Source organism: Salvia splendens, chromosome 9 (genome assembly GCF_004379255.2).
Source record: "Salvia splendens isolate huo1 chromosome 9, SspV2, whole genome shotgun sequence".
Lineage (NCBI taxonomy): Eukaryota > Viridiplantae > Streptophyta > Magnoliopsida > Lamiales > Lamiaceae > Salvia > Salvia splendens.
In genome coordinates, this window is record NC_056040.1 from 29,470,654 (window position 1) to 29,493,467 (window position 22,814).

Below are 22,814 nucleotides of genomic sequence, written 5' to 3' on the forward strand. Positions count from 1 at the left end.
TTTTAAGGGAAGCTAATTGTAGTGTCTACTAAGTGGTCCTAACTCGCCAACCTCCTCTCACGATTATGTAGCCAGTTATATTAATTCATCACAGAATGTGTCACTCAAATGTGAAGCATTATCTAACAACTTAGGGAAGAAACGAAGTAAGAACAAAATAGATATTAAATTGAAAACGGAATTGTATAACCAAAGTCGTTACTAACGCATCCCTAGAATCCTATGTGTTTAGTTACACATGATTGAATAAGCTAAAAACATAGATTGTAGGGAAAACAAAATGAACATAAGTGCTAAAGCAAATAAAACCCAAAGGTTGAATCCTTGTAACTCTTGATGATCTATTGATTCCTTCTTCAACCCCTTGCACTATGAACAACTTTCAAATTTATACTCTGGAAGTAATTGGCAAAAAGAGGATCTTTAATGAAGAGGTTTGAGGGGGGTATTTATAGGGGAAATTTCGAGCATCAGCAAATAAGGTAAAAAGTGGCTAAGTTTGGTAAATATTGGGAAAAAAGTAGGTCAATTCTGTGCGCCGGGTTTTCCCAGTAGGCCGCTGCACCTCGGCCAGCGGTCACTGCGGGTTGATCCGTAGTCTCTGCCTCTCGAACAACGGTCGCTACATTTCATCCCAGCGGTCGCTGGAAATCATCCCGTAGCTTCTGGATCTTTTGGAGCGGTCGCTGCGCACACCCCAGCAGTCGCAGTGCATTTTCTTCGATTCAACACATTTTTCTCCGGAGCGGACCGCTACTGGCTCAATAGTCGTTGGGTGATAAGGCTCGTTTCATGCATTGGTTTTGGGTGATATTACATGCTTTTTGGGGAGATAATGCGCAAATTTAAGAGTAAGTGTGCAGGTATCTGCTGGGTCAAGTAGATGCTGCAAACTGATCGAGTAGATCCAAAATGAGCAGAAAATGAGTAAAAATGTCAAAAATCCGCTAGGTAAAGAAGAATTATCAGGAGAGCATGTGCGTAAGAAATTCGCCAGACCCAGGAGATTGTGCTAATTGACCTGGCGGATACAATCGAGCAGATTTTGAAGTGAAATAGCTGAAGCCGTCCAACGGACCTAGGAGAATCAAATAGGTAGTGGCAGAAGCAGAAGTGGGAGCAAAAGAGCAAGATTCGTAGACACCCTTATTTTAAGGGTACAAACGTCAAATCATGAAGAGCATACCCTAGAGATTTGAGCTTGAAGCATCTCTATATAAAGGGACCAACATGAATGAAGAAGGCAGCGCTTAACGCTATCGTAGTTTAGGTAGGAAGCTCTCATAGGCGCTTAACGCCACTGCTCTCTTAGCTTAGTTTAGATAGTTAAGTGCTTTCTTAGCTTAGTTCAATGGTTTCGAGGGAGGAATTGACGACTCATGGGATCCTTGCTTTCTTTACCGCTTTTGAGACATTGTAGTTAGATCTTGAGTTTCATCGGAGGAATTGACGACTCCGCCTTTGGATCTCGACTTATTTCCAGTTTTATGAAGGTTTGGTGTTTATTTTCATGTTGATGATGCTATTTACTCGTGTTTCTTGGATGCTTTTCACAATTGGTGGCTTAGATGTTTAGATCCATACTGTTTACATGATTTCCTGTAGTTTAGAGGTTGAGATCTAGTTGTTCACGTGCTCGATTTCTGAGATCTGTTAGTTTAGGTGATGCATGCAAGGTTAATTTGTGTTTATTCTGCTTCCTGCTTGACCCAGGAGAGTAGATCTGGTAGTTCTAGCTTGAATTTCGTGTTTACGTCTCATTTTGACGTATGCTCTGTTTTATTTTGTCAATGGTGTTGAAGCTCTGTTCCATGCTCTGTTTTTACTTAGTTGTTTGGAGAAGATGAAGTAGAGGTTAGTTAGAAAATCAGATCTGCTTTTTGCTTTTGCTTTTTGCTTTACACAACTTTTCTGCCAGCCCCAGCCAGTTTAGGAAAAATGGTCCCCACTTGCTTTTCAGCTTTGTTTGCCTATTTTAGGAAAGTCTTTAGCTTGGTTAGCAAGTTTCAATTGTTTTCTTGAGTTGTTTTCATGTTTTATTAAAATGATCAAAAATATGATCAAAAATATTTTCATGTTTTATTTTCCTCCGTACTTCTTCAGTCTCCTAGGTCAGTTAGATAGAGTCCAGTTTAATTCCCCAGGTCAAGTAGATTAGAGTCTTGACCCACTCAATGAATGCGTGACAGCAGCCGACCCATTTTCCAATTGTGTCGCAGAAACAATCTCTAGTAGGTCCCTAGTCCCTGTGGTTCGACCCCGCTCTTGCCGCTTATACTTCGTAAGATTTGTTGCATTAGTGGGAAAATTATAAATCTTGTTGAAAGGAGGGACACGTGCACACGATACACGTGCAAAACCCCTATCTTCATTGGGCCCCAGCGGTTGCTGGCTGTATTGCAGTGGACCGCTGGGCGTCTCGAATGCTCCAGATTTCCAACTTTGACTTTTGGCTATATTTTTAGGCTTAAATATGCACATTTCTCACAAAATACGTTAAAATACCAAAATAGATAAAATATGCAAAATATGGACATGAATTGTGATTTTGACATTAAAAACGGACCAAATAAAGGCCTTAAAATAGTGCAAAATCCGAGCATATTAACTCCCCCAAACTTACATTTTTATTTGTCCACGAACAAAACAATAAAGACACAAAAATAGACGCACGAAATGCACAAGGACTAGACTTCTTTGTTGCCTCAAAGTATGGAAAAGATAGGCTAGGCATAGATTAACGCAATTAATTCAAGCAAGGGTTATTAGTGCACTTTCATTAATAACTCGTGGAACACCTTGAAATCATACACTCACATGTGGCAAACTTCCAAAGATGGGAAATGATTTATCTCTCACTCTCAAAGTGTATAAGGTTAATGTGTATAAGCACTCAAATCATGCATCATGCAAAGTTTACCATAGGCTTGCTCAAAGTCTAATCCCTCCTCTACTAGATGTGATTAAGCATCAAAAGTCCAAAAGGTCCTTATTTTTTGTTATAGTGTAGGCTCTTTGGTAGGTGATGAATATTTGGCTAAAAAGTGACTTAAAAATAAAAACATCCCAAGTAGAGTAAAAATGGCTTCACTATTTCACAATTCGTATTTTTCTATGTTTAAGCACACTACTTTTTCTTACAACTTTCAGGCTCAAAAGTTGGCTCCAAAGGGAAAAATATGAAATTTGAGAGGGCCGAAAATTTGGGAATAAAAGTAGCTAAGAAAAGATGGCATAACATCCTCCTTCATCAACTTAAACACTGGCAGACTAGGAGCAAGTTCTAGAAACATATTCATGCATATATATAAATCACACAACAAAAAATTAAGGTTCAAATCTCACAAGGTATAAGCATCATTCAAGGCGAACAAGCAATTCACTAATTATGCACCTTTTTACCAAACCATCAAATCAAGACGTCAAGCCATACTTAATCAAAGATGAAAAGAACTTAATATCATTGTCAACTCGGTCTAATGTGTCCCTAAACATGCGTGTTTTTAAGTTCTTTATGTTATGTTCTTGACATGGATTCACCTTCAGGTTTTTAAAACAAAAACTTAAACTAAAAACCTAAAAACTAAAGCAAAAACCTAAACTCACGGTCCACCACTTGAACCCCCCAAACTTATTTACAACAAACTGTAAAATAAGTTTGTAGAGTCGGTAGGGACGTGACTGAACTACTAAAAAGAAAACATACTTTGAAATTTTCGTGTAGTGGCTGGACGAGTCAAAAATTTGAAAAATTTAAAAAATTGCGGCTGGAAAACTGTAATTGGGTAGCGGTCGCAGGCGACGAGTCAGAATGTTTCCAGTGAGGGCCCAGCGGGCCGCTACGCGCGCTGCAGCGGTCACTTAGGAGAGTCTAGAACTTGCAAAAAATTCAATCAACACAAAAACGAAAATTAAACACAAAACTACTTAAAACTTAAGCAAAAATTGTCAAAACACAAAAATAAATTGTCTTCAAAATAAAAACAAATATAATACAAGTGCTCATTTAAAGTCATGAGCTTGACTTCTTCAAACTTCATTGTGGAGGAGGAGGGAAGCGAGTGTTGAGGCCGTCAAAGGCACCAATAAGCGTCAATGGCGATGCTTTTGGAAAATTAATTTTTTTTTTGGTAATTTTTTTACTTTTGGAAAAGCAATTAAACTATTTACACTTTCAATTGAGTAATCTCGAGATCCCTTGGTTCAGTGTATAGATTCAAAATGCATTCTCATTTACCTGACCCAGGAATTCGTCGAGAGCACGTACTCACTAGACCGATTAGGCGATAATAGAGAGTGCGCGTAGTGGCACTTCCTCCACCACACACAACTCCGAATTATCCCTAAAAACCTTCACTCGATGACCATTAACAAGGAAAAGAATAGAGTTTGAGGTACTTCCCTGGATTTCCACAGCTCCATTCGCTCGAAGGTCAACAATTGTGTACGGCCCAATCCACTTGGACTTCAGCTTACCTGGCATCAGCTTGAGCCTAGATTGAAAAAGGAGGACCTTCTGACCCACTTGTAGTTCCTTGACCCGGAGGTTTTTGTCATGCCAAAGCTTCGTCTTCTCCTTATACCACATCGCGGACTCATACGACTCAAGCCTCAACTCCTCCAGCTCCTGAAGCCACAGTTTCCTCTCTTCCTCACAAGATTGGGGTTTCATATTGATTCCTTGACCGCCCAATACGCTCTATGCTCCACACCCACGGGCAAATGGCACATCTTGCCAAACACTAGTCTGTAAGGTGACATCCCAATAGGAGTTTTGTATGCTATCCTATAAGCCCATAATGCATTGCCAAGCTTCTTGCTCCAATCCTTCCTTGACGGATTCACCGTCTTCTCCAATGTCGCCTTGATCTCCCTGTTAGATGGAACCGGAGTAGGATGGTGTCGAAGTAGTGAACAGCGCAGAGTATGAAGAAGTGAAGAAAGAAATGAGATTGATGCGACAAGAGCTTGGTGGTGTCAGGGACGAGATAAAGACCCTCAGGGGGGCATTACCGAGCTTGTGGGGAGGTCATCCGCGTAGAATGAGCGTATGATGGAAACCGTCAAATTGATGATGATGATGACCCAGTGGCTGAAGGAGAAGTTTCCCGAGCCCCAGAGGAAATTGCCCTCTGGACCCAGCAGCGTGTCCCAGCAGCTAGGGCAGGGAAGCTCATCCATCCAGCAACCCCCACCAGCGTCAAAGCCGTTGTTAGCCCCGTCTGCATCGAAGCCCGTGTCTGTGAAGAAGAATGTATCGAGACAGAGTGAGAAGGAAGAGGAGAAGCCGGCGTCGCCGACAAGGAAGAAAGTGAAGGTGACCCGCCCCTATGTTCCACCCCAGTTTGGCTCCCGCGCGGGCCAAACCTCAAATTGAGACCCCCAATGACCAAGTAACTGTTACCTTTCAGTTTTTCTTTTCGTTTTTTTATGTTTGTATATGTTTGTTGTTTTGAGTTTATGCTTTTGTGTTTGTTTTTCCTGCATGCCTAGTAGGGTATATATGTGTCTACCTTTATATGTGTCTTCTCCCACGTAGCCCAATCTTTGGTCTAAGTGTGAGAAGTTTGTGTTTCTTTTAGGCATGTTTTGGCTTTTGTTCTGTAGTAATTTCTCCCACTTAGCCCGTTGCTCGACCTAAGTGTGAGAACTTTGTTTTACTTGTGCTTGTTTGTTGTTTTGTGTTGAGTTTTTGTTAATGTGAATAGGAGTCTTTAGGTCTAGGTCTTTGTGTGTCGCATGAGCTAGTGAATACAATACGGCAATATTCCCTTAGTAAAAGCAATTGAAGATAGGATGCATGTAAACTTTAAGGCCTTTTTCCTTAATAAGCTGAATTCGGTTTGAATGAAGTAAGGACGATAGAGGATGCCTTAGATAACCTAGTTGTGAAGCCCTACTATAAATGTGAGTTATAAGCCTATACACTTAGAGCTAACTTGTATAAAAAGGGACCACCACTTGATTGCTTAGGGAGAAGAGTCTGAAGAAAGAAAAAATAATAGAGGGTTTATGGAGGTATAAGCTGGACGAAGTCCAGGGAAAGGAGGTATAAGATGGACGAAGTCCAGGGGGAATGAAAAATATATAAAGGGAAATTCGGAGGTACAAGCTGGACGAAGTCCAGGGGAAAAAATATATATATAAGGGGAATAGAAGGAAAAAAATCTAAGGGCAGCAGACAATAGTAACCTGACCCAAGAAAAAAGGGGGACTGTAGGAAATAGAAACTCTCATAACCCGAAGCATCAGTGGTGTGTCATTGACTTAAGAGTGAATCGATCCTAACATCCCTGGTGAGGAATGAGCAATCGAGTGAATCCAATAATTGGGAAGTCATGGGCTATCTTGACGAACTGACAGACCGATTAAGTAAAAGAAGGGAAGAGGAGGATTTGGAGATCGTAGACGAATTTGATAGACCTTAAGCTTGTGGGGACGGCTGCCTAAAAGTTGAAACTAGTTCATACTTTTGTGTTTTTCTTTAAGTGTTTATTCTCTTTTTGTGAGTCTGTTAGTGTGTCTAGGTCTAGGAGTTTGTATCTTGTTTGTGTCTGTAGAGTCGGACATAGGCTAACCATGCATTGAAATTCGCCTTATTTCTTTTTCTTGTTTTTATACTTGAGGACAAGTATGGTTTAAGTGTGAGTAGTTTGATAAGGCTAATTTCATGCATTTGTTAAATGGTGGAATTCATGCATTTACGGGGTCTAACGCATTTTTTAAGCCAGGTGTGTAGAAGGTTTTGCCAGGTCCAGGAAGAAAAGAGGACAATTGCATGGTGGAGTTTCAACACACACCTCAAAAGGATTCAAAGTACTCATGGCTAGGGAATCAGATACAACGAAAGAGCCGTTCGGTGGTGGGGGTAGACCCGGCTCTCTGGCTCCAAATTATTCAACTGTTTCAAAAAACACAAATACGGTGGTCATTCGGGGATTTCGGCTACCTACAAGCGTCTCTCATCGTTTTTTCGTTGGTTTAATATGAAGAAGCAAATTCGCCTTTACATAAAGGAATGTGACGCTTGTCAAAGATTCAAATATGACAATAGTGCATCGTCGGGACTCTTACAGCCTCTCCCGATTCCCGACGAAGCTTGGTCCTAAGTTGGTTTGGATTTCATTGAAGGATTGCCATTATCAGGATTGCCATTGTCCGAGGGGAAGTCTATTATCTTGGTGATGGTTGATCATCTCACGAAGTACGCTCACTTTCTGAGCCTTTCGCACCGTTACACGGCCTTGACCGTGGCACAAACATTCCTGGATTATGTGTTTAAGCTGCATGGGTTGCCGACCATCCTTATCAGTGATCGTACCAAGGTTTTCTTGAGCAATTTTGGGCAGATTTCTTCAAATTGCAGGGTGTTGAACTACACATGTCGACAGCCTATCACCCGCAATCCGACGGCCAAACGGAGGTTGTGAATAGGTGTTTGGAGACCTACTTGAGATGTATGTGTGGAGACCTGCCTACGACTTGGCATAAGTGGTTGAACCTTAAGGAATTTTTGTACAACACGTCGTTCCATGCGGCAATTCAAACGACCCCGTTTGAAGCTCTATACGGTTATCCACTGCCAATCCACAATCCATATTTCAGGGGAGACCCTTCATTCCATGAGGTTAATGAGGGGCTGAAGGCTAGAGAGGCGATGCTGGAGGTCCTCAAACAATCCACCTTGGTCGTGCTCAAATGCGCATGAAGAAGAAATATGATCGCCACCATTCGGAGAGGCAGTTTGCTATAGGGGATTGGGTCAATTTGAAACTACAGCCTTATCGGCAGAACACCCTCCGCGATCGCCAATTTCAGAAACTAGTCCCCGTTACTTAGGTCCCTTCAAAGTGGTCGATAAATTTGGGCCGGTTGCGTATAAGCTGCTGCTACCATCTAGTTGCAAAATCCACCCGGTCTTCCATGTGTCACAACTTAAGCGGATAATGGGACATTTGGATCAACTACACGGTACTCTTCCATCTGTGGGAAATTCTACCTTCTTGGAGCCAGTGAAGATCTTGGACCGACGTTTGGTGAACAGGTGCAACAATCCGGTTACGAAGGTCTTAGTCCATTGGGCCAACTCTTTTCCAGAGGATGCCACGTGGGAATTTTTGCAGGATTTACAGGAACGCTTTCCACAGTTCAAACCTTGAGGACAAGGTTTATTTGGAGGAGGGAGATTTTGTACGTGAAGGAACATTTAATAAGCGTCGGAGGTGGCTAGACCGAATAACCGAGTACATGGATGCATGCACACATGGATCACCAAATATTATATCACACGAGACGCGCTAGGTGGAGAATGAAAAGTTAATTAGATGATGAGAGTTTGTTAGATAGTACGCATGCTCCTCTATAAGAGCTACGATTTCTCTTTATTTGTAATCTCAGTTATGAATTAATGCAATTTCCTCTTCCCTCATCTTCTGCAAGTACTTCCTTTCGTGTTGGTGCTATTCTGTTGCCGTTCCGATCATCGGCGACCCCAATACTGTACCAGTAGGTAATGATGGAGGCGGAAGAATTTACAGATAGAGAGAAGGGATGGAGTAGTGATAATAGACTTCAGCCGCCTTTCGTGTTGGTGCTATTCTGTTTGCAAGGGGAAGGGAGGGAGTAGTGATAATAAAGTTGGGGCGTTAGGAGTTAAACAAAAAGGGGAGAAGGATAGTGAGTTGTTAGATAAGAGTTTTGGGCTCGGTTTGAATAAAGAGAAATAGAAAGAGAAAGAAAAGGACGAGCTACTACGACAAATTTTAAGGTTGGATGATGGTTAGCGCGAATGGCCGGCCGAAGTTTCCTGCAACACCTCAGGCGGCAGCGAAAATCTAAAGGCAGCTGAAGTCTATGATCTAAAGTCACGAAAAATTTCAGCATCTCCTAAGAGGGATCGAAGGGTGATTTCTGCAACCTATTTTAAAGCCAGAATGAAAAGTAGAGTTGTGGAAGTAAGCTATCGAGATGGGCTATTTTATCCCATGTATATATGTAGAATTTATTATCTAAATCTTTTATTTACAAAGATATGAGTGTGGTATATGGGTGGTTTAAATGTTATGTTATGTCGTATTCTTCTGTTTTTGAATTGCCTATCTAATTTTCTACTGGGATAAAAGCCTAACTAGAGAAATGGTTTAGTGATTTTCGACATTTTTAAAGTAAAACTCTAGATTCACTCAACAATGGCCTGACATGACTTTATTTATGAAAATATTTTCGGCATAATTTCACTAAGTCCTACAAGGACTCAGCTCTTCATGTGTTTTCCCTCTGTGTAGGTTGATATTAAGTATGATGGTAAAGAAGATATCAAATAAATGTTCCAAATATTAGATCTTCATGCCAAAAGTAATTGGATGTTTTGTTTTAAGTCTAAAGGGGAAATGACTCAACTTTGTTGGGACATCCCAAAAAGGAATACGACTCAACTTAGTTGGGACGAAGGGAGTACCTTTTATCTTTACTTTATTCATTTTCTCTTACTTTACTCTTTCCACTCAACACACAAAATAAAGCTACATAAAATCTCGTGCCGCCCAACGACCGGGTAATCTTCCTTGGGACGGAGGGAGTATTATCCCTCTCTCAAATGTTTCTGATGATCATTGTTTAGTTCATCTTTCATGGTCGTTGAACATCGTTTTCTTTCTACTGTTGAACTACTATGACTTGTCACTCTGATAGGATGTTTTATGCTCCACTTTTTATTCACGATTCAAGTTCAAATGATTGTTTTCCCTATTTATTACTCCCTACGTCCCAACTAAGTTGAATAAAAACTTTTGGACACAGAGATTAAGAGACTGTGCAGAAAAGTATAAGAGAAGAATAAAGTACTCCATCTATTCCATAGTAGTTGAGTCATTTTGCTATTTTGCTATTTTGATATGTTTCATAGTAGTGGAGTCATTTCCCTTTTTAGTAAAGTTAGCACATTTCTTCTTATTTACTTTACTCTCTCTTACTTTATTCTCTATTCACCTCTCTATCTTTTTCATTTCCTACTTTATTATTCCTTTACTTAACTCAATTGCTTGCTGAAAAGAAACGCATACACTACTGTGGAACGGAGGGAGTAGGAAAAATAAAGAGAGTAACGTAAGTGATTGAATAAAGTAAGAAATAGCTGATGTTTTGTAGTTTTGTCAAAATTGGAAATGACTCAGCTTAGACGGGACATCCTAAATAAGAATACGACTAAACTTAGTTCGGTTGGAGAGAGCATCATTTTTTTGGATGACACGATAATCTGCACAACTCAGAAGAATTTGACGATTTCTGGTCGGGTTGGGTTTGACCTTATTAGGTAGGGTAGATAACGGGTTGACCTAATTATGCACTTTTTATTAGCACTAAAAACTACCAGCAAGTATACAGGTTTGATCTAGTATAGCTAAAGGTCAGTACCGAATATCAAACACAAGGAAAACAATCACAGATTGGCTACATTCTACTAAGAGTCTTTCACTATTTGGAAAACTGAGAGAATTTTGAATTTTTGAAAATAAAACTTAAAAAGCGCAATAAACTACTTGAGAAAATAAAACCCAGTGATAAAATTATATGAGATAAGGGAATTCCAGGGATATGCATTCACAGTTATGGTTATACAAATTCCAACTACAATACCTAACACAGTTCTTACTTCAGTAGGACGAGTCGCCTAATTTATGCCCATGCGGTACAAACGTAGATTACTAACACTAGGGTTGTCAATCCTAGATCCGTAACTCCTAAAATCTCCTAAGACCCTTGAAAAGTCCTCACTCTCAATTAACAGTACCGTTTCAAGGGAAGCTAATTGTAATGTCTACTAAGAAGATCTAACTTGCCAACCTCCTCTCACGAAGTTATATTAGATCATCATAGTTTATGTAGCAAGTTATATTAGATCATCATAGAAGCAATTATCCAACACTTAGGGAAGAAACGAAGTAAGAATAAAACGAATATTAAATAGCAAAATGAAATTGTATAACCAAAGTCGTTACTAACACATCCCTAGAATCCTATGAGTTTAGTTACACATGATAGAATAAGCTAAAAACATAGATTGTAGGAAAACAAAAAGAACATAAGAACTAAAGCAATAAAACCCAAAGGTTGAATCCTTGTAGCCTTGATCTTCTGTTGATTCCTTCTTCAAACCCTTGCAGAAAGAAAAACTCTCAAAGTTTATGCTCTGGAATTATTTTGCAGAAGATGCTCTCTTGTTGAAGAGGTTTGAGGGGGTATTTATAGCTGAATTTTCGATCATCATTAGTTAAGGAAAAAGGTGGCTGAGTATGGTAAATCTTGAAAAGAAAGTAGGTCAAAACCGTACGCCGTGTTTCCCAGCGGGCCACTGTACCTTGGCCAGCGGTCGTTGTGGGTTGATCCGTAGCCTCTGCCTCTTGAACAACGGTCGCTACACTTTGTTTCAGCAGTCGCTGGCATTCGTCCCGTAGTTTCTGGATAGTTCAGAGCGGTCGATGGGCGTGTTTCTCTTTTCATGCACAAATTTCCCGGAGCGGACCGCTACTGGCTCAGCGATCGGTGGCCGCCAGCAGTCGCTGGCTGAGTTGCAGCGGACCGCTGGACGTCTCAAAAGCTCCAAATTTCCAACTTTGACTTTTAGCTATCTTTTTAGGCCCGAATATGCACATTTCTCATAAAACACATCAAAATACAAAAATAGATAAAATATGCAATTAATGGACGTGTAATGGAACTTTGACACTCAAAATAGACCAAATAATGGGCTTAAAACAGTACAAAATCCGAGCGTATCAACTCCCCCAAACTTACATTTTTGTTTGTCCTCAAACAAAACAATAAAGAAACAAAATTAGACGCACGGAATGCATAAGGACTTCCAAAGTATGGAAAAGATAGACTAAGCATAAATTAACGCAATCAAATCAAGCAAGGCTTATTAGTGAACTTTCATTACTAGCTCGTGGAACACCTTGAAATCATGCACTTACATGTGTCAAACTTCCAAAGATGGAAAGTGATTAATATCTCACTCTCAAACTGTATAAAGGTAATGTTGTATAAGCACTCAAATCATGCATCATGCAATATTTACCATAGGCTTGCTCAAAGTCTAATCCTTCCTCTACTTGATATGATTAAGCATCAAAATTCCGAAAGGTTTTTATTTTTTGTTGTAATGTAGGCTCTTTGGTAGGTTATGAATATTTGGCTAAAAAGTGACTCAAAAATAAAAATATCTCAAGTAGAGTAAAAATGACTCCACTTTTCTAATAACCCAAGACACTTTTAACACTTATTTCTTCTTCAACTCACTTTCCCAATCCTTTTGATTTTCTTTCTTTTCTTTTCACAACCTTTCTTCCTTTTACTTTTTTTTTTCTTTTCCTTTCTTTTTCATAACCATTCTTTATAGATTAAGCACACATTTGTGCATATTTTTCTATTTCACAACTTGTACTTTTCTACAATTAAGCACACTACTTTTTACAACTTTCCTCCTTATCTCTCCAATTTCTTTACAAAAGATAATAATAACTGTACTAACCCAAGGAATTGTCCTCATTTATTTGGCTTCCAAAGAATAGACTTAAAGGCTCAAAATTGGCTCCAAAAGGAAAATTTTGAGAGGGTCGAAAATTTGGGAATAAAAGTAGCTAAGAAAAGATGGCCTAACATCCTCCTTCATCAACTTAAACACTATGTAGACTTAGGAAGACTAGGAGCAAGTTCTAGAAACATATACATGCATGCAGATAGATCACACAAGAAAGAATTAAGGCTCAAATCTCACAAGGTATAAGCATGACTCAAGGCAAACAAGCAATTCACTAATTATGCACCTTTTCATCAAACCATCATATCAAAATGTTAAGCCATACTTAATCAAAGATGAAAAGAACTTTATATCATTGCCAACTCGGTCTAATGTGTCCCTAAACATACGTGGTTCTAAGTTCTTCATGCTATGTTAATGACATGGATTCACCTTTGGGTTTTTTAAAGCAAAAACAAAACAAAATCTAAACTATAAACTCAAAAACAAAAACCTAAACTCACGGTCCACCACTTATTTACAACAAAGTGTAAAATAAATTTGTAGAGTCGGTAAGGACGTAAGTAAACTAAAAGAATTTGCGGCTGGGAACTATATTTGGGCAGTGGTCGCTGGGTGCACTCCAGCAGTCACTGGCGACGAGTCAGAACGTTTCAGTGAGTACCCAGCGGGCCACTGTGGGCACCCACAGCGGTCTCTGGGAGGAGTCCAGAACCTGCAAAAAATTTCAATCAACACAAAAATGAAAATTAAAAACAAAAACTTAAAGGAAAAAAATAGTTTAAACATAAAAATAAAAATTGTCTTCAAAATAAAAACAAATATGATACAAGTGCTCATTTAAAGTCATGAGCTTGACTTCTTCAAAGATCATTCTTGAGGAAGAGGGAAGCAAGTGTTGAGGTCGTCGAAGGCACCAATGGGATATGCAATATCGTTGCTCATTGTTGGGCACTTCTCTTGAGTCTCGGCGGCCATCCTTTGGAGCTCGGCAATTTGTTGAAATTGTTGAACATATGCGAGCCTTTGCGCCACCCAAAAATCTTGCCCTGACATCCGCCAATCACCTTGATCCGCCCAACCATGACGGTTGAAAGCATTTTCTTGTTGTTGCTCCACCCAATGGTTGTCCCAAGTGTTGGACATATTTTGCATGTAGGAGAACATCTCTCCTAAGCGGGCGGATGTGTCGGCTTGGAATTCCTCATTGGCGTTCGGACTTCCACGACGGCGGTTGGCTCGATTGCGGCGACGGTGGTCCTCAACCTCTTCCTCTTCATCTTCTTCTTCTTGGTGTGGTACCCCAATTCCTTGAGCATGTGAATGCTCTCCTCCTTCATGATAGTTCTCGATGGCGTCAAAGGCGGAGTCCTCCTCGGAATGAAAGGTGGGGATGCGCATCGGAATGTTCCTCTTCTTAAACTCCCCTTGAATGAGGTTTGCTTCAATGGCTCTTCAGTGGGTGGGGGTGTCGAGCTTCCACATGGCTTGGTTGTCCCATGTGTCGACCTTGGTCAAGTATAGAATAGAAACGGGAAAATGATCACGCTCCACTTGTAGGAAGAATGCTTGACCACTAGAATCGGTTTTCAAGAGCCCAACTGAAAAGAGGATTTCATAGGTGATAAACATTTCCCCATATCCACGGTGAAGTCCGTGGTCGGGATCTGATGTCTTCAGCAATTGTCGTGATCAATCCCCCGCAACATATCATGCTTCATTCCTGCTTCGAGATGCGGTCGACGTAGGTAGTGAAGAGGATCCCAAAGTTGATCCTCCTCTTGGTGAGAAGACACCAAATCACATCGAGCTCATTGGGACACTCCTCCACCGTCAATCCGAGCAAACATCAATTGGGTCATGGCTCGGGGAGGTACCTCAATGATGGGGTTGTGGGTGGACGAAGACTTGGCGTAGGTCGGGATATCGGAGTAGTCATACTCCACTTCTTCGCCGGGAGTAAGGTTGAAGCCATGGAAAATGATAAGTCTAATTTCATGCATTGGTTAGGGGTTAATTTCATGCATTTACGGGGTCTAACGCATCTTTTTAAGCAAGGTGTGTAATAGATATCTCCAAGCCAAGGAAGAAAGGAAGACAATTGCCTGGCGAAGAAAATTTGGAAATAAAGTGAGCATTATGAAGGAAAAATAGCCAGACGGAGGAGATCGCTAAGCTGAAGGACAGAACAGAGATTTCAAGTGAAAGCTTCTAGAAGATCACCTCCGCATCTATATAAGAGAGACCATGCACTTTACAGAAAAGGATTTTTTGGGCTCTCAGCTCACTCGCACACACTTTTACACACTTGGGTTTCGGAAATTGAGAAGGATTCGAGTTTCACTTTCGGTTAAGCTGTTGTGTACCACCATCCTCACGTAGGACGAAGAAACAATTTACTACTTTCATTTCGTTTGTTGTTAATTTCACCGAGTCTTTGCTGTTCGAAGCTCGGCTTTTGTTGACTATTGAAATATTGTTGAATCTTTCTATGCAATTTCTATTTTCCGTTATGATGATGTCGATTTCGAGTATGGATGAATGCTTGTTTCTGAGTTTATAGTTATTTACTTGAATGGATGCTTTTCGCACTTGATCTGTTGAATCGGCGTTGAATCGTGAGTGGATTGTCGTTGATCGGCGTGGATCTGTTGTTGCAGAGTTCATGGAGTTGTTTTTATTTGCAGTTTGGTTCGGATTGCTTGGATCCAGAGTTGATTAAGCGTTGGACGTGTAGATCTGAAGCTGAGTTGGTTGATCGGATAAAATTTGATGCTCCATTTCTGTGTTCTGTTTACTTCGTCTAGTAGAAGTAGATCTGTTAGTTTCCGATTAATCGTCATTTTTCGACGTCCAAATTTATATGTTTTGTTTGAATCTGGATTATTACTCTGTTTTCTCTATGTTCGTGTTTGAATCAGGTAACGAGATGCAGATTGTGGTTCGTTAAATGCAGATTTAGTTAGTTGCAGCTTTTCGTTCGTACTTTACCGTTTTTGGAAAATGGTCCCTACTGCATGTTTACTTTCTGTCTAGCTAATTTAGGTAGTCGTTTACTAGGTCGAGGAAGTTTGTTTGAGGTATGGAAGTTAAGATGATGTTCTATGTTTAAATGTTGTTTTCTATTTCATAGGTCTAGTGTTAGATTTTATTCCTAAGTCTAGTAATAGCTTTCCTCAACCCAAAATTGGGTGGCAGCAGCCAAATCATCTTTTCCAGAGTCTCTTAAAGGCCTTCTTACACATCTGTCCTCGTGGGATCGATCCCTGCTTTCCTGTACTAATTCATAGTATCGCGGGTTGAGGGTTTTGAACGCGGAGTTAGTGTGTACAACGACCGAGACTTCGAAGATCATCTGAGTTCCTAGACCTTGTGATCTAGCGGATTCCCTGGGTTTGCGAAGCTTGACCTAGCACAAAAGAACACTCTACTCATTCCGAGCAGCTTCAAATGGCGCCGTTGCCGGGGATGGATGGCGTAGATTGTGATTGTGTTTAGAGATTTTAGCGTATATAGTTTTGATTTATTTTTATTTCTTTATTTTCAGTTTATGAGTAAAGGCTCACAGTTTGGACACTGGGGTAACTCATCTGGGTAGAGGAACGAGCGGTTTACTTGGCAGGTCAAAGAGACAACATCTACTGTCACCACCAGATCGGGATTATCTACGGGAGATCCATTTCCGTTTGGTTCAGAAAGTGACAAGGATTGGAGTTCGTCAGGAAGTGAGGATCCCAAGTCGTCTTTAGAAACAGAAACAGAGGAGGTAGAGATCAGAGACATGGCATAGATAGTCGATCCAGATCCTGAGATCGGTTCGCTCACTGCCCATCTAGATGGTGAGCCAGCCCAGGCTATAGTTATGAATCCGCGTCAGAGGGCCATCGATATTAAGACAAATGTGCTAGGCATTCTACCGACGTTCTCCGGGCGTAGGAACGAGTGTCCATATGAGTTTCTAAATGAGTTTAGCAAGCTGAGCAGTATTCAGAAAAGGCCCAACGACACCACGGAGGAAGATTATATCCTACGCGAAATTCCATTTGCTCTCAAGGGAGAGGCAAACACATGGCTGCCGAGGCTGCCTCAGGATTCCATCCGTACATGGAGAGATTTCAAGTTGGAGTTTCTGGATTACTTTTTCCCTTCAAACAAGACCAACGGTCTCCAGAAGGAAATCGTGGAGTGTAAGCAGGAGTACGATAAATCTCTGAGTCAATATTGGTCGCGGTTTAAAGGATTGTTAGATGCTTGCCCGAATCATAGAATGGTCGAGGCAGAAATTTATTATCTGTTTTATGAAGGAGCAAACCCTGAATCCAATGATCTGATGAATTCCTCGAGCGGGGGAAATTTTATGAAGAAAAAGGGAAGTGAAGCGAGAGAGATCTTGGGAAAGTTGATAGAGGCCAAAAAGGCGTACGACAGCCCGAGGAATATTATGAGGAGAGGGTCAGCAAATGCGCTGAGGGAGCAAGATGACGAAAGAGTCGAGGCGAGAATAGATAGGCTTGAGAAAGCACTCTTGAATGCAATTGAGAAGACTAATCCACCAGCCTCACAAGAAATAGAGAATCCTCCAGGTCCAGGAGAATGTCCACCCCAGCAATACTATGGCCCTCAAGAGGGAGATTACCAGGCCCAGGTTAATTCGATTGGGAGTTGGAATCCAGATGGGAGTTGGAATCAAGGGAGACAGAGGGATGCACCATTGAGAAACCATCCCAATTTTAGATGGTCAGACAACGATCCGAACCAGCCACCTCCACAACAGAACGCTCAGTTGACACATCCACCCGAAAGGCAGACTAACTGGTCTGGGAGAAATCAGGAAGGGCAGAACAACTGGAGCAACTGGAACCAAGGAGATCATTCGAATTGGGGAAACAGAAATCAAAACCAACAGGGGAACTCTTATGTACCGCCACACCAAAGGAAATACCCTAGAAATTATCAGAATTCCCAAATCACTTACCAGGGGAACCAAGGGCCAGGAAATCAGTACAACAAGGGAGTGGACAAAACCTAGGTTCGGGACCAAATTCCGGCCCACCTAATTACAAGCGACAAAGGTATCTTGACAATATGGTGCATGATCTAGTCAGATCTCAACAACATATATAGAATAACATGCAATCCAACAATGACGCGGTGCATAAGCTTCAGGACGCTCAGTTGGAGCAGAAGGCAGCAATGGATATGCTGGCAAAGCAATTGTCCCAGATCGCAACTTCCTTGAACGAGATGCAGGGCAACGAAGGAAAGATTCCTGCCTTAGTAAGGCCACCAGACAGAGCTAACATCAGTCAAATCACTTCAAGATCTGAGCGTGGCTATGAAGGTCCGATGATGAGGAAGAATGAAGAGACATCGCCCGTGGAAGGCAAAGAAGAGAAGAACTCAGCTCCCGAACCTAGAAATTCGAAGATAGGGAGTACCATAAGAGGAGATGACCTTCAGGAAGGTGATCTAGAGAAAATGCTACCTAGAGTGGCTGAACCATTTTTCCTAGACCCAGAGCCAGAAGCGGAGAATGAATGAGTGAGGAAGGAAACTAGCGAGCTTCCAGCTGAAGGATCTACAAGCCCAGGGAAACAATTGAAACCATTTCCGCACCGAGGAGAGGCTAAGAAGAAGAAGGATGGACCGGTGGATTTTATGGATATCTTTGGGAAGTTGGAGATAAACCTATCGTTCTTACAGGCTTTGAAATTGCCGGTCTTCAGCAAATTCATTAAGGAATTCATAGCTGGGAAGACAAGACCCAGTGGGAAGATCCTGATTGGCGAGAACGTGTCAGCAGTGATTCAGAAACGCAGGATGCCTTCGAAACGCACTGACCCAGGTATGTTCACCTTACCCATTTCCATTGGTGATGTCAGAATTGAGCATGATATGTGTGATTTAGGGGCGTCGTTAAATGTTTTACCGCTTTCCATATACAAAAAGTTGGTGGGAGTAGGAATGGTGGACACAAAAGTGGTGATCCGATTGGCGGATAGGTCATGCATTTGTCTAGAGGGAGTTTTAGAAAATGTTATAGTCAAAGTGCATGATTTTCTGTATCCGGCCGATTTCATGTTATTAAAATGAGTGATAATGAATCTGTTGAGTCTAGCGGTGTGCTCTTAGGAAGACCTTTTCTGCGTACCGCTAAAACCATTATCGATGCCTTTGATGGAACAATATGCTTGGACTATAATGGGGAGAAATATACATTTAGCATAGATGAAGCAATGAAGAAACCTTTAGATGTTGAGAATTTGCATGTTGTCGATGTTATTAACCCCCTGGTCCAGGAATATCTTGAGACCGAGTTGATGCAGGAGCAGATTGAAAATTCAGAGTTAAGTCACTCTATTGACAGAGAAGTAGCTGGCTGGTGTGAGGCAATGCACACAAGGGAATTAACGGATGAGGAGTTAGCCGAAGCTATTTCAGAGTTTTGTCAAAATCCAGAGTCAGCTAGGTCAAGGGGATCAGCCCATGTGGCTAGCGTGGAAAATTCTTCTAGGTCTGCTAAGGGAATGATAACAGATGAGACAGAAAATAATCCCTTGTCCTAGGAAACAAGTACCCCCAAGAAGGAACTGAAAACGCTCCCCCAGGCCTCAAGTATGCCTATGTGGAAGAAAATGAGATTTTCCCAGTCATCTTCAACAGCAATTTGACCGAGGAACAGGAAAGAGATCTACAGGAGGTAATCAAAATGAACAAGAAGGCAATAGGATGGACTCACTCTGACCTAGTAGGAATCAGTCCGGATCTTTGCATGCACCACATCAGGTTGGAAGAGGGTGCGAAGGCCTACAGGTACCCACAACGCAAGCTGAATCCAAACATGAGGGAGGAAGTTCTAAAGGAAGTTTTGAAGCTTCTTTCCCTAGGTATCATTTACTCCATACCAGACAGCGAATGGGTCAGTCCGGTTCACATGGTGCCTAAAAAGTCCGGAATTCAAGTAGTCAAGAATGACAAGAATGAATTAGTGCCCACTCGACTTGTTACTGGGTGGAGGATGTGCATCGATTACAGGAAGTTGAATGAAGCAACCAGGAAGGATCATTTCCCCCTACCCTTCATTGATCAGATGCTAGAGAGGCTAGCTGGAAAGAAATATTTTTGCTTCCTTGACGGGTACAGTGGATACTTCCAGATCTATGTAGATCCTGAAGACCAAGAGAAGACTACGTTTGCGTGCCCCTTTGGCACGTATGCTTATAGAAGGATGTTGTTTGGGCTGTGCAATGTGTCAGGCACTTTTCAACGCTGCATGATGAGTATCTTCTCAGATCTACTAGAGGATTGTATCAAGCTTTTCATGGATGACTTTACCGTATATGGGAACTCTTTTGATTCCTGTTTAGCTAGCCTGGACGTAGTATTAAGGAGATGTCAGGAAAAGAATTTGGCCCTTAACTTCAAAAAGTGTCACTTCATGGTACCCGAGGGAATCGTCTTGGGGCGTGTAGTCTCGGAGAAGGGCATACAGGTGGACTAAGCAAAGGTCGATGTGATTTCGAAATTACCTTACCCTACGAATCAGAATGAAGTCAGGGGATTCCTAGGGCATGCAGGTTTTTATAGAAGATTCACAAAGGACTTCACGAAGATTGCTCAGCCGCTCACCCACCTGTTGCATAATGATGTTGATTTCATCTTCAACGAAGAGTGTAAGAAGGCTTTTCAATTATTGAAAGATAAATTAGTATCTGCCCTTATCATCAGGGCACCCGACTGGAGTCTGTCGTTTGAAATAATGTGTGATGCAAGCGACTTCGCCGTGGGGGCAGTACTAGGTCAAAGGATTGATGGAAAAAGTTACGTGATCTTCTATGCCTCGAAGACACTCAACCAGGCCCAGAAAAACTATGACACCACGGAAAAGGAAATGTTAGCAGTCGTTTATTCATTCGAGAAATTCTGACCCTACTTACTGGGGTCGAGAGTGATAGTTTTTACTGACCACGCGGCTATCAAGTACTTGCTGGCGAAAAAAGAATCGAAGCCAAGGTTAATCCATTGGGTGTTACTCTTGCAAGAATTTGATTGGGAAGTGAGAGACAAAAAGGGGACAGAGAAGCTATACTAGACGCGTTCCTAGAGGAACATCTGTACTACATAGGAGAATCTCTTAGACCTATCAGTTGGGAAATGATAATGGCGATAATAGGTCCATGAGATGCTGAGAAAGGGAAGTGTCAGCTGAACGCTGAACCATGGTTCGCAGACCTGGCAAATTACTTGGTCACACGACAGGTGCCTAGTTCGTAAGAAATTTCCCTGGCCTAGAAGATGAAGCTTAAAAGGGAGGCTAAGTATTATTTCTGGGACGATCCTTACTTATGGAGGATGGGAGCTGACCAGGTAATCAGGAGATGTATCCCCGAATGGGAGCAGAGGGACGTGCTTAATCATTGCCATCCGTTGGCGTGTGGAGGTAATTTTGGGCCAAGGAAGACTGCGAGGAAAGTCCTAGACAATGGATTTTATTGGCCTACATTACACAAGGACTCTTTTGAATTCTGTCAAAACTGTGAGAGATGCCAGTAAACTGGAGGAATTTCAAGGAGAGATGAGATGCCGCAAGTCCCAGTAGTTGTCTGTGAAATCTTTGACGTCTGGGGGATGGATTTCATGGGTCCATTCCCATCTTCGTACGGGAATACGTACATCCTTGTGGCCGTAGATTATGTTTCAAAGTGGATAGAAGCCAAAGCAACCACTTCTTGTAAAGCCAAAGAGGAAATACAGAGTACGGTGTGCCCCGAGCTATTATATCTGACCAAGGGACGCATATCCGTAACTGAACCATAGAAGCTCTAATGAGGAAATACAGAGTTCACCACAGGCTTTCTACCCCGTATCATCCTCAGTCTAATGGACAGGCAGAGATCTCAAATAGAGAGATCAAGGCAATATTGGAGAAGACGGTGAATTCGTCAAGGAAGGATTGGAGCAAGAGGCTCGGTGATGCATTGTGGGCTTACAGGACAGCATACAAAACGCCTATTGGAATGTCGCTCTACAGGCTGGTGTTTGGCAAGATGTGCCATCTGCCCGTGGGAATGGAGCACAGAGCATATTGGGCGGTGAAGGAGATTAATATGAGACCCCAGGCTTGGGAGGAAGAGAGGAAATTGCAACTTCAAGAGCTGGAAAAATTAAGGCTGAAGTCGTATGAGTCCCCAATGTGGTACAAGGAGAAGACGAAGCTCTGGCATGACAAAAATCTCCGGGTCAAGGAACTACAAATGGGTCAGAAGGTTCTTCTTTTCCAATCCAGGCTCAAGCTGATGCCTGCGAAGCTGAAGTCCAAGTGGATTGGGCCGTACACAATTGTTGGCCTTCGAGCAAATAGAGCTGTGGAAATTCAGGGAAGTGCCTCGGACTCTACTCCTTTCCTTGTTAATGGTCATCGAGTGAAAGTTTTTAGGGATAATTCGGAGTTGTGTGTGGTGGAGGAAGTGCCACTACGGGCACTCTCTATTATCGCCTAATCGGTCTAGTGAAGTAAATGCTCTCGACGAATTCCTGGGTCAGGTAAATGGGAATGCATTTTTAATCTATACACTGAACCAGGGGATCTCGAGAGTACTCAATTGAAAGTGTAAATAGTTTAATTGCTTTTCAAAAAGTAAAAAATTACCAAACAAAGAAAAAATTTAAATCTTCTAAAAATATTTTCAAAACACCAGACTTCTTAGGGAAATTATTTTGTCACATGTTGAATCATTGACCTGGGAGTCTGGCGTTTCATTTGGTTGTTTTTCCTAAGTGTGGTATTCCGTAGAATAGCATTTACATGGAGGAGGAGAGATTTTCGGACCAGAAATTTGGGAGGGAAGTTGTAAAAGTTTCAAAATTCAAATTTTATCTTTATGAGAAGGGGTACATTTGCTAACATCACGTCTGCAACCGTCCTGCAGCTGTTCCCTATCCTTACCTAAAATACCAATTTTTTTCCTCCTTATTCTTTTTATTTTCCAATCTCAAAAATACCGAAATATCTCTCTACACTTTATTCTCCCACAAATCTTTTAACTCGCAATACCCACATTCCGTCTAACCCTAATCACACAAATTCTTCCAAGTTTTTGTGTTTTTGCAGAATTAGAACATGTCGAAGGCACCTGCTCACATCGAGAAGGCCGGGAACCCCACCACCTCCGCAGATTCCGACGCGGTGGCGTTCATGACGGATTTAACAAGAAAGTTTGGTAGTGCAGAGGAGGCGATGAAGGCCTTTGCCCTCTTCTCGGCGATGATGGAACAG